The sequence below is a fragment of the Peromyscus leucopus genome, chromosome 6 (assembly GCF_004664715.2).
Source record: "Peromyscus leucopus breed LL Stock chromosome 6, UCI_PerLeu_2.1, whole genome shotgun sequence".
Lineage (NCBI taxonomy): Eukaryota > Metazoa > Chordata > Mammalia > Rodentia > Cricetidae > Peromyscus > Peromyscus leucopus.
Genome location: NC_051068.1, coordinates 17,232,512 through 17,245,572, shown reverse-complemented (window position 1 = coordinate 17,245,572; position 13,061 = coordinate 17,232,512). Strand labels below are relative to the sequence as shown.

The 13,061-nt window shown below is 42.1% G+C and overlaps 1 protein-coding gene across 1 annotated transcript in view; it reads right to left on the bottom strand.

The window, feature by feature from the left end:
- The window catches only part of LOC114688574 (zinc finger protein 431-like), a 34,676-nt gene extending 27,452 nt beyond the window's left edge, over positions 1-7,224 (bottom strand). The window contains exon 1 of the mRNA XM_037206548.1: positions 7,039-7,224. The gene's annotated coding sequence lies outside the window, so the exon portion shown is untranslated. The remainder of the gene's footprint in view (positions 1-7,038) is intronic.
- Positions 7,225-13,061: the final 5,837 nt, after the last annotated feature.

The window sequence follows — 13,061 nt, the reverse complement described above, 5'->3', positions numbered from 1 at the left end:
CCCTGATACCCAAACCACACAAAGATGCAACAAAGAAAGAGAACTACAGACCAATCTCCCTCATGAACATTGATGCAAAAATACTCAACAAAATATTGGCAAACCGAATCCAAGAATACATCAAGACAATCATCCATCACAACCAAGTAGGATTCATCCCAGGGATGCAAGGATGGTTCAACATACGGAAATCAGTCAATGTAATACACCATATAAACAAACTGAAAGAAAAAAACCACATGATCATCTCCTTAGATGCTGAAAAAGCCTTTGACAAAATCCAACACCCCTTCATGATAAAGGTCTTAGAAAGATTAGGAATACAAGGAACATTTCTAAACATAATAAAAGCAATTTATAGCAAGCCAACAGCAAACATCAAATTAAATGGAGAGAAACTCAAAGCGATAAAACTAAATTCAGGAACAAGACAAGGCTGTCCACTCTCCCCATATTTATTCAATATAGTACTAGAAGTTCTAGCTAGAGCAATAAGACAACAAAAGGAGATCAAAGGGATACAAATTGGCAAGGAAGAAGTCAAACTTTCACTATTTGCAGATGATATGACAGTATACATAAGTGACCCCAAAAACTCTACCAGGGAACTTCTACAGCTGATAAACTCCTTCAGTAAAGTGGCAGGATACAAGATCAACTCAAAAAAATCAGTAGCCCTCCTATACACAAATGATAAAAGGGCTGAGAAAGAAGTCAGAGAAACATCACCCTTTACAATAGCCACAAATAATATAAAATACCTTGGGATAACACTAACTAAACAAGTGAAAGACCTTTTTGATAAGAACTTTAAATCTCTAAAGAAAGAAATTGAAGAAGATATCAGAAAATGGAAGATCTCCCATGCTCATGGATAGGTAGGATTAACATAGTAAAAATGGCAATCTTACCAAAAGCAATCTACAGATTCAATGCAATCCCCATCAAAATCCCAGCACAATTCTTCACAGACTTGGAAAGAAAAATACTCAACTTTATATGGAAAAACAAAAGACCCAGGACAGCTAAAAGAATCCTATACGATAAAGCAACCCTTGGAGGCATCACCATCCCGGACCTCAAACTCTACTATAGAGCTATAGTAATAAAAACAGCTTGGTACTGGTATAAAAACCGACATACGGACCAATGGAATCGAATTGAAGACCCTGACATTAATCCATGCACATATGAACACCTGGTTTTTGACAAAGGAGCCAAAACTATACAATGGAACAAAGAAAGTATCTTCAACAAATGGTGCTGGCATAACTGGATATCAATATGTAAAAGATTACAAATAGATCCATATCTGTCACCATGCACAAAACTCAAGTCCAAGTGGATCAAAGACCTAAACATAAATCCAGTTACACTAAACTTAATAGAAAAGAAAATAGGAAGCACTCTTGAACGCATTGGCACCGGAGACCATTTCCTAAATAAAACACTGACAGCACAGACCCTGAGCACAACCATTAATAAATGGGACCTCTCAAAACTGAGAAGATTTTGCAGGGCAAAAGACACAGTCAATAAGACAAAAAGACAACCAACAGATTAGGAAAACATCTTCACCAAACCCACATCTGACAGAGGATTGATCTCCACAATATATAAAGAACTCAAGAAACTAGACATCAAAGCACTGAACAGTCCAATTAAAAAATGGGCTAAAGAGCTAAACAGAGAATTCACAAAACAAGAACTACAAATGGCTTAAAGAAATGCTCAACATCCTTAATCATCAGAGAAATGCAAATCAAAACGACTCTGAGATACCACCTTACACCTGTTAGAATGGCTAAGATCAAAAACACCAATGACAACCAATGTTGGAGAGGATGTGGAGCAAAGGGAACACTCCTCCACTGTTGGTGGGAATGTAAACTTGTACAACCACTGTGGAAATCAGTATGGCGATTTCTCAGAAAATTAGGAATCGTACTACCTCAAGACCCAGCCATCCCACTCTTGGGCATATACCCAAGGAATGCTGATTTATACCATAAAGATACATGCTCAGCTATGTTCATAGCAGCACTATTTGTAATAGCCAGAACCTGGAAACAACCTAGATGCCCATCAACGGAAGAATGGATGAAAAAAATGTGGTACATATACACAATGGAGTACTACTCAGCAGAGAAAAACAATGAAAGCATGAAATTTGCAGGCAAATGGATGGAACTAGAAAAAAAATCATCCTGAGTGAGGTAACCCAAACCCAGAAAGACAGTCATGGTATGTACTCACTCATAAGTGGATTCTAGATATAAAATAAAGGACAATCAGACCACAACCCATAGAACCATAGAGGCTATATATATAGCATGGAGGTCCCTAGGACGACTGTGGCATATAATAAATTTCAGTTTTACTCAATTATTGAAAAAAAAATAGCCAAATGAATGGAAACACATGATACTATGAACCAATGGCTGAGGGGCTCCCAGCTGGATCAGGCCCTCTGAATAGGTGAGACAGTTGATTGGCTTGATCAGTTTGGGAGGCATCTAGGCAGTGGGACCAAGTCCTGTGCTCATTGCATGAGTTGGCTGTCTGAAACCTGGAACTTATGCAGGGACACTTGGCTTAGTCTGGGAGGAAGGGACTGGACCTCCCTGGACTGAGTCTACCAAGTTGATCACAGTCCTCGGGGGAGGACTTGTCCTGGAGGAGGTGGGAATGGAGGGTGGGCTGGGGGTAAGGGTAGGGCGTGGGAGGGGGGAGAATAGGGGAACCCATGGCTGATATGTAGAACTGAATGATACTGTAAAATAAAAAATATATATCACAAAAAAAAACAAAAAAAAAGAAAGTAAATAAACACAGATCTCACGACTTTCAACTCAAAGTGACCCTTAAACTGTTGTTTCTGACACTCTAGCTACTGATATTTCTCTAAGAGAGGCTCCATGTTCTAGAGCTCTCTCTGCAAAAGGAGGTGATCTATGCAGATCCTGCTATAGCTCTGCAGCCTTCATGCTCCCTTGTGTTTTCAGGCAAACCCAGCCCCAGTGATGCCCACACAAAAAACACTGTAGAAGAATAATTTAATGTCTATTCCAACCACATAATGTCACTAGATGTGAATTCTGCCCTATCCACCTGCCCCAAAACCATGCAAACCAAGATACCTCTGTAGCTCAGAGCTTCCTTTTGTCCCCTGAAACTGACCTTCACTGAATCACATCACAGTGGCTGGCAGTACCAGAAAGCTAAAAGCATTCTAATCATGTATTGCTGAAGGATGATCCCCATCACTCCCTTTCTACCATTTTCTAAACTGTCTGTATCATTTATAAGACAAAACCTAAAAGGAAAAAGTAAACATCCAGAACTTGTAGAAACCAGAACTTCAGTTTTCCAATCTGTCTTCCCAGACTCCCACTATCACAGAAGCAAAGCCTATGTGTGCACACTGGACAGTGATATTACAAGCATCATAGCCTCCCATGCCAGGGTGCCAGAGCCTTCTCATGCCCAGGGAATCCATACTCCCTGGATCAGTAAGGATCAGAGGAAAAGGGCCACTGCCCAGGTTACTACAAGGACCAACAGAAACAGTCTGGCTCATGGTCTATCCCAGTCCCAGCAGTTCAGACTCTGACAGCTCAGCCAACCTGCTCTTCCTGGACAGTGGCCCCCACACTCACCATGGCATAGCTATGGTATTCCTTAGAGCTCCCTATATCAGAAGCAGAGGAGAATCCCAAAGAGAACTTGGAAGTTACCTCCCACTGGTGCTACTGATGGCTAAGTCTTCCCAAAGCTCCTCATTAGTTAGGACCACCCAGTTGGACCTCAGGACATTAGCAGTTACCCTACTGGGTGAGTGGAGATCCAATGACGCAAACAGCACAAGCCTTCCCAGCTCTGCCCTTCCACACTAGAGTTGGACAGGTATCTAGTCTGAGAAACTTGTAGTTTAGAGAATATTCCATTCTCTAGAGCACTTCCTATTCCTGTTTCAAGGTACTGGGTCCTTTGCATGCACATTCCATTACACACTCAATGCCCAGTGAAGCCAACCCTTTGCTTCAGAGCTGGGAGGTCCTGATGCCAAACAAAGGTCACATTCAAACAGTAACTGTTGTGGAAGCTGAAACAGGTCATGGATTAGAACACAATGAAGGGTCTATGGGAGGGCTTGGAGCCAGGAAAGAGATAGTGGAAATGAGGAAATAATAATCCCATAAAATTATGTTGGAAAGTTGAAACAGGCTTTATGGCCATGTGCTCCAGAGACTAGGGATGTGTACTTAGCACACTAAATATTACTCATGCATTTCTCCCAGGCTGTACATCTGAAACCTGGAAAAGAGTCACGTTAGGCAGGGCCACACCATTTTATCCAGTTCGTTTATTTAGGTTGAACTGGTGTAACTACTGTAATTTTGTTTCACAAAAATTCAGTTCTTTATCCAGATTCTTGATTGTCTGGTCTGTGGAACAGAGAAATGACCAGTCAGGACATTTATGGAATGTCTAAAATCAATGACCTCACTACTCATTGCTACTGTCAACTCCTGTCACAGCAGGAAAGCTTTCACCTCCTTCTTGCCAACCCTTCTGTGCTGTGACTACACCTGCTTTACAGTGAGTCAGTGAACTCAACTCTTACACAGGGCCCACTTCATCTGTAATTTCACAATGAAATCTAGAGAGGTTGAGGGTACTCATTCACTGAACTATTTTCCATCTCACTGACCAGTCAAGGCCCAGAGTGGAAGGATTTGCAGGACTGTCTTCCCAGCACTGGGCAGCAGAGGCAGGATTTGGTGTTCAAAGCAATTCTCAATTATGTAGTATGAGACAAACTTGAGCTACAGGAGACATTGGTCTAAACCAGTGGTTCCCAACCTTCCTAATTCTGTCATACTTTAATACAGTCTTTTATGAGGTGGTGAACCCAACTATAAAATTATTTTCACTGCTACTTCATAACTAAAATTTTGCTACTGTTATAAATTATAATAAAAAATATCTGTGTATTCCAATGGTCTAAGGCTACTGCTGTTAAAGGGAGCCTCTACCCATCATGTTGAGAACCATTGCTCTATAAAGGTATATAAATAAATAGCACCTAAGAAAAATTGGAAAGAAATTCTTAATGGCTAGGAAACATTGGAAAACAGATTAGAGCTATAATACATTTAAAGAAAGTGAAATTGAAAAAATGATACCACTAATTGACTTTTTAAAATGATAGAAATAACTGGAAGAACACTTAGCAGTACTGACTTTGCAACAGAGTAGGCACTTCCCTGCTAGAGAGAATGCCATTCATAAGACACTGCATGACTTTCCCATGTAAAGTGTCAGCTGCTGGGTGCTATAAGCTGACACATGGAGTTAAAGCCAATGGCCTGTGTCTCAAACCTCTGAGCTGACTTAACTGTGTTAACCAGGAATGTACATATCTGCACAGGGGAGTTCCCTAACTGGAAACTGAAGACTCAGTACTTCAAGTTACCCTCCCTAAATTGTACACCCACCAATTCTATCTATCTTCATTCACATGGAAGGAATAATACCAGGAATTAAATTACACAGAAAGTCACTCCCCCTGCCCAGCGGGTCCTTTTTTATGATGAAGACCTCTGCAGCTCACTGCCTTAAACTCCAGCCCATGGTCTAGCTATTGCCTAGTCTGTTTCCCCATGCAGTATAAACAGGACACTGTTTCTCCTCCTCTTCTGGTCTTAAGGGAGATGCCATGATCCACACACAAATACTTTCCTGTTACTGCAATGGACAGTCCACTATGTGACTCAAAGTGGTTACTTTAGAACTCTGTGGTGCTACAGACCTGCAATACAAGAATTCATGGTGCTGGCTGGGCAGTGGTGGCCCATGCCTTTAATCCCAGCACTCGGGAGACAGACTTTTGCCGGCGGATATCTGTGATTTCCGAGGCCTCCTTGGCCTACAGAGGGAGTTCTAGGAAAGGTGCAAAGTTACACAGAGAAACTCTGTCTCGGGAAACCAAAAAAAAAAAAAAAAAATTCATAGTGCTTGGTCAGGACAGTAGTAAGGGGAATGCCCTGTGGGGATACAGACAGGATTCAAGTCCTCCTCAATCTACATCAGAGAATTTGACTCAAAAACACTTTACAAAAAGACTGGAAATGCAGCTGTTCTAGACGATGATGACAACACACAAGGACTTAATGTTGGTTGTGCCCCTGTGAGCAGCATGTTAGAGGCCGGTTCTTTGGCAGGGGGGCAGGGAATGGGGGGACCCTTTTGGCTGGCTGTAAATTACATTTTCTCCTTTGTTATGGGAATGTTCCTGGATGGCTGGTTAGTCCTTGGGAACAAGTATTTACATCTTATCATATTAATCTCTAAAAGGCACGGTTAGCATACATATCTTAGGGATATCTGAGAGACAGCCCTCCCTTAGCTTAATTCTACTTTGTGACTTAATGTCTCCTAAGAATGGGTAAATCACTATACCATCAATTCTATTACCATCAATTCTACTCTTCTACATCACAGTTTAGCAGTGGAATGCTACTCTACACAGGACTTGTCCTTTACCAGCTCCACAAATTAACTACAGATGGATCCTAAACCTAAATGTTGAAAATGCAGAACTGCTTAAAGATTCTACAGAGACCAGGGCTCTCCAAGTTTGGCAAATCTGCCTTCCATAGTGACAATACAAGCATTACAGGCCCCAGCACTTCACAGTGACATCAACAACAAGGGTATTTGTGAGTCTTGTTCCCAATGCTCTGCACAGACACAGATGCTTTGCCCACAGAGAGAAGTTATTCAGAGGCTTCAGCCACAGCCCAAGGAGTTGCAAGGGCCACGTAGGACACGCAGGATCAAAAAGGAATACACGCGTAACACCCAGGACGAGGAAGGAACATGTGGAATTCGCAGGCTCGCACAGGACCAGGCAGGACCACACTGAATTCTGCCTCTGGCCACTGGCTCCCACCCTCCTCGGGAGGACCCACCACCCGGTTCCGGCTCAGCCGGACGCTCCTCCCAGTCTGGGGAAAGCAGCCCCTCGCTCACCATGGCCGGCCACTCCTCCCGGTCTGGGAACAGAAGCCCCTTGCTCACCATGGCGCAGCTGCCAAGTACTCAACCCACAGCAGAGCGCACGGGGTACAGCACAAGAAGCCAACTTCCTACTTCCTCATCCTAAGAGCTGAACCAGACGTCTAGCGCCAGGAGGAAGAACACTCCCATCTGACTGGTGAGTCCGCTCGACTCCCTGATTGGCTAGTGAGGCCTGAGTGACAGGACCGGGTAAGCTGAAGGGAAACAGTCCAATGGTTCCCAGCCCTGGCTTCTTCCACCTGAAGCACAAACCTATCCTAGATTGGCTGGAGATTTTAGCCAAATTCCACAGCAAGTCTCTAGTTAATATAAACCAATGGGTTCAGTTTTAAAAGAAAGTATACATTTTCAGAAGGACGCTAATCTGACAATATTGCACAAGAGGAACACAAGATATCTCTAGAACATTATAAAAAAAAAAAAAAAAAAAAAAACTCCACAGTGGCTGGGACTGATTACCACAGCCCAGGTGTGGAAAGAGATGGCTCTCAGGATCTGAAGAAACCCTTCCCAAAGGCCCTGGTCCCAGACTTTTACCAGCTCTCCCAAGCATATTCCTAGTTTTTGAGAAGGAACTCCCCCGCCCCGCCCCACCCCTATACATCAGGGCCTTAGAGAAACCTCCCAAGGCTTAGACAGGTTGCAAAACTGAGAGAGGCATAGTTTCTCAAGAGAGACTCCCTAAGGACCCATTCAAATGGAACTTACAAAGTCAACAGAACTGTAAACATAGCTTTGTGTCAGTTCTTAAGTGTAGTGCTCCCTTACCAGACCACACTATCCAAAAGTCCTTTCTTTCCGCTAATATCTGTGTTAAATCCATGATAAACATCTCTTTTTAGCCAGGTGTGGTCACATGAGGCAGAGGCAGGTAGATGTCTCTCAATTCCAGGCCTAGCCTATCGACTACATAATGGTTCCCAGGTCAGACAGGGTTAGAAAGTGAGACTGTGCCTCAAAACAGACCCACTCCCAAACTCTCTACTCAATAAACTTTGGGGCTGAGAAAAATGGGTTAACAGATAAAGTACTCACCTTGCAACTATCCCTTTATAAAGTCAGTGGCAACAGTACATGCCTATAGTCGAGTGGTTTAAGGCAAGATAAAAGGCAGGAGAAATCCTGCCAGCTATGAACAAAACTGATAGCAAAATAGAGACCCTGTCTCTAGCATGCTGATGGGAAAAGACCAACAACTAAAGTTATTCTCTGAATTTTCCACCCATCCCATGATACACATGCACACCTTTCCACACACAAATGAACACACAAATACAAACAGTCAGAAGAAAATATATAATAAAATTACAAGTTGAATGATGGGGACACAACTTTAATTCCAATACTTGGAGGCAGAGGCTGGTGGAATTCTGGGAGCTTGGGGATAACCTAGTCTACATTCTGAGTTCAATGACAGCCGCTAATACATAGAGAGAACCTTGAAATAAAATTCATATTCTGGTTTGCATTGACTTATCCTGAAACGCCTTTCCAAAGTGCACTGAGGTGCCCCAGCTTAACCTGAGCAGAGGTCCCTATGAACACCCAGTTTGCAGCAACACAGCATGAGGCTGTGCATCTGAGTCTTTCATCTTTCACAGAACCAGTATTTTTCTGACCATTCTCACTAAATAATTTTAGGAGAGCCTACTTGAGCCATAAATGGGAGTGTAGAGGCAGGAAGACCACTGGCAGTTTGAAGAAAGCTTGTGCTATACACACACACACACACACACACACACACACACACACACACACATACACACACACACACACACACACACACACACACACGAGGCATGCATGCACACACATGCAACGTAAAAGAAAAACAAAACTAAATAACGAAGAGCACAGCAGATTCAGGACAATATCTCTTGAAGTCATTTCAGGTGTCACCACTGGTTCCTGTCAAATTATTCTCAGAAATGTAGTAGCAAACATGGTAACAGAGCCTTTGAGATAGATAGGTCTACATAGTGAGTATGATAGTAAGACATGTCTTAACACACACACACACACACACTCACAAATATAGTTGAATATAATTTTGCTTATTGTTTGTTACAGGATCTCATTAGAAAGTTCCAGCTGACCTAGAACTCGCTATCCATAAACAGCTCAATAAATGATATATATTGAATATTTTAAATCAAATTCCAGCAAGCATTTCATTATATACCATTGGCTCAGTATTCGAAGTACAGCAATTTTCTATGCAAGAGGGAGCTTCCAAGGAATTTCCTGTATATTTACTTATATTTCAAGAGAACTGGAAGTGGGAGAAATTTTACACTGTTACATTCCTAGGTTGTTTTTCTCCATCTAATCATTCTATTGAAAGACACTAACCCTTCAGGCTTACACTCCCCAAGCCCCAGGAGAATGAGGAACTAAAAAGGAAACTAGTTCCAAGGACAACCTCACTCAGCCATTATTCAACCACCCCTGCAACAATGTTGCTCTGGCTTTCCTGGAACTCATAACATAGCCCAGGCTGGCCTAAAACTCCCAGAATTCTGCCTGCCTCTGACTCCCAGGTACTGAAAAAGAAGATGTGTGCCACATCATCCAATTTGTAATTTTATTGTTTATTCACTATGGTTGCTTTATGTATGTGCTCATTTCTGTGTGGGTTCATGTGTGCCATGGGATGGGTGGAAAAGTCAGAGGACAACCTTCAGTGTTGGTCCTGTCTCTTCACCATGTGTGGTGAGACAGGGTCTCTAGTTTACTATCAAACACACATAGGATTGTAGGGTTTCTCCTCTCTGCCTCCTATGTTGCCTTAAAAGCATTGGATTATAAGAATGCAATGTTGCAACTGGCTTTATAATGCAGAATTTAAGGTATAACAACTCAGGTTCTCAGTTGCCAGGTGAGTACTTTGTCTGCTAACCCATCTTCTCAGGCCTGACCTTTAAGTAGAGATTTTTGGAGTGAGTGTGTTTTGGGACATAGTCTCACTTTCTAAACCTGGGTGCTAACTGCATCTGTGCTGTAGCTTTTCAATTCTTTGCCAAGTAATGCCCATCTCTATCATGAGAGTTGTCTATGTTAATATATTTTAATTTCCTTGTTCATAATGCTCTTAGTGCTCTTTTAAGCGGAAAAATAACCTTTATAAGACTTTTATTGTAAGGGAACATGCATTTTGCATTAATTAAATATATGTTACTAGATCATGGTCAGGGATATTTGACTCCAGAATTAACTTTTAAAATTTGAAATGTAAAATATCCTCCACAGTTAATGAATTTGAACCCTGGATCCCAAGTTGGCAGTGGTATTTGCAGTTGTTCAATTATTAGGAAATGAAGCCTCCTTTGAGAAATGTATTGCTGTGGACATTCAAGTTTACACCTGTCAGAAATTTCTATTTGCTCTGATTCCTAATCTTGGACCCAATTCTGGAGCTAGACTCCCAACACTGTTTCCAAGTCTTTCCCATCATAATGGAGTATTTCCCTGTGGAACTTAAGCTATAACCTACCTTTCATTCCTTACATTACATATTGTCAGTTACTTTGTTGCTGCAAGGAAGACAGTAACTCAGACAACTCTCTCATGTTCCCTTATAGGACAGAAGTATATGTTTGTGTCACTAATTTTTGAATCAATGTCAGGACTCATAAACAACCCTCTCATTGGTATAATTCAATGAGATTATAAACCAAATCAGTGTAATGTACCAGTTTATACCCAATTATTTAGTTGTATGGTTCTTGTGGAATTGTCCTTAGAGACAATTTTGAGCTGTCATGTGAGTACTTTGTTTGGAGCTGGTCTTGTCTTCGGATGTAGCTAAAGGAGATATTTGCAAAAGGCAGATACCCAATTCAAATGCTAAAAAAGGGAGCAGGGATCTCACAGCAGAAGTTGCTAGTGATTTGAATGTTCCCAGGTAGCCACCCTCATCTTTCTAGGTGAGCTCCTAGGTAAAACTGCAAAGTTTTTAGGCAGAGGAACTCATAACTGTTGTTTTGAGGCATTTGCTGTTTTGTATTTTAAAAACTATTTATATTGGTCATTATCAGAATGATGGAGGTTGTTGATATTATAAATTGTTCCTGTTTGTAATAGAAATAGGAACAGGTTTTGGTCTCTTGGTAAGAATTGTGGTAATTGCAATCAAAATGGCAAAGACCCACTAATCAAGGGACAACAAATGCTGGAGAGGAAGTGGGGAAAAGAGAAACGTTATGAACAAGAAGGCGGATGTGCATAGTTAGTATAACAAATGTTATACTTTATTATGCTGGTGGTCATCACACTGAAAGACCATAACCCTTCAGGCTTACACCCCCCAAGCCCGAGGAGAATGAGGAACTAAAAAGCTAGTTCCAAGAGCAAACTGACTCAGCCATTACTCAACCACCCTTACCACAATGTATGGAGATTTCTGTTAAGATATGTTGCTCAACTGTGACTGGAATAATTGCAAGTGTTCCAGGAAAGACCACTGTAACCTTTGTGTAACCTTCAATCCCACCCTGATACTTCCTTAGGTTCCCAGAAAAATTGTGCATGTGGATGTGATTGTACCTACCCTGTGATTAGGCCCTTCTGAGCCATGGGAGCCAGGTCCTCTCGGGGCTGCGTGGGAGTCAGCAGTCCTAGGCAGAGTTCGGCATGTCCTGCCCAGTCCTGTGTGGCCCTGCGCGTCCCACATGTGCCTTCCTGGTCCTGTGTATCCTACATGATCCTTGCAACTTCCTGGGCTGGGGCAGCAGTCTCTGAATAACTCACCTCCTTGGGCTGTGTCTGTGCAGAGCATTGGGAACAAGACTTAGAAATATCCTTGTTGTTGTTGTCACTGTGAAGTGCTGGCTCCTGTAGTCCCTGTATTGTCGCCTTGGAAAGCAGATTTGCCAAACACGGAGAGCCTTGGTCTCTCTAGTATCTTTCAGGAGTTCTGCACGTTTAACATTTAGGTTACAATTTGTCTGTTGTTAATCTCCTGGAGCTTGTAAAGGGCATCTCCTATGTAGAGTAGCACTCCACTGCTAAAATATGATATAGAAAAGTAGAATTGATAGTAATACAATTGACGATATAAGGATTTACCCATTTTTAGGAAACATTAAGTCACAAAGTAGAATTAAGCTAAGAGAGGGCTGTCTCCCAGATATCCCTAAGATAAGTAGTGCTCTAGCTGATGTACCCAGAGTTCCCCAAAGACCATCAAGAGACCAAATTCCATGCAAAAGCAGAGTCTTGTTATTCTTGCTAGTTAACTAGGGCCTCTTCATTCACATGATGCAGCAGCAGAGCAGGAGAGACCCTGAGTAGCAATGGGGCAGTTTTTATTGGGTAAAGCGAGAAGGGGTGTTGTCAAGGAGGTGAAAGCTTTCCTGCTGTGACAGGAGTTGACAGTAGCAATGAGTAGTGAGGTCATCGATTTTAGACATTCCATAAATGTCCTGACTGACCATTTCTCTGTTCCACAGACCAGACAATCAAGAATCTGGGTAAAGAACTGAATTTTAGTGAAACAAAATTACAGTAGTTACACCAGTTCAACCTAAATAAACGAACTGGATAAAATGGTTGTGGTCCTGCCTAACGTGACTCTTTTCCAGGTTTCAGATGTACAGCCTGGGAGAAATGCATGAGTAGTACTTAGTGTGCTCTAGTACACATCCCTAGTCTCTGGAGCACATGGCCATAAAGCCTGTTTCAACTTTCCAACATAATTTTTTGGATTATAATTACCTCATTTCCACTATCTCTTTCCTGGCTCCAAGCCCTCCCATAGACCCTTCATTGTGTTCTAATCCATGACCTGTTTCAGCTTTAACAACAGTTACTATTTGAATGTGACTTGTGTTTGGCGTCAGGACCTCCCAGTTCTGAAGCAAAGGGTTGGCTTCACTGGGCATTGAGTGTGTAATGGAATGTGCATGCAAAGGACTCTGTGCTTTGGAAGTGGAACAGGAAGCACTCTGGAGAATGGAAGATTCTATTTATTAAAC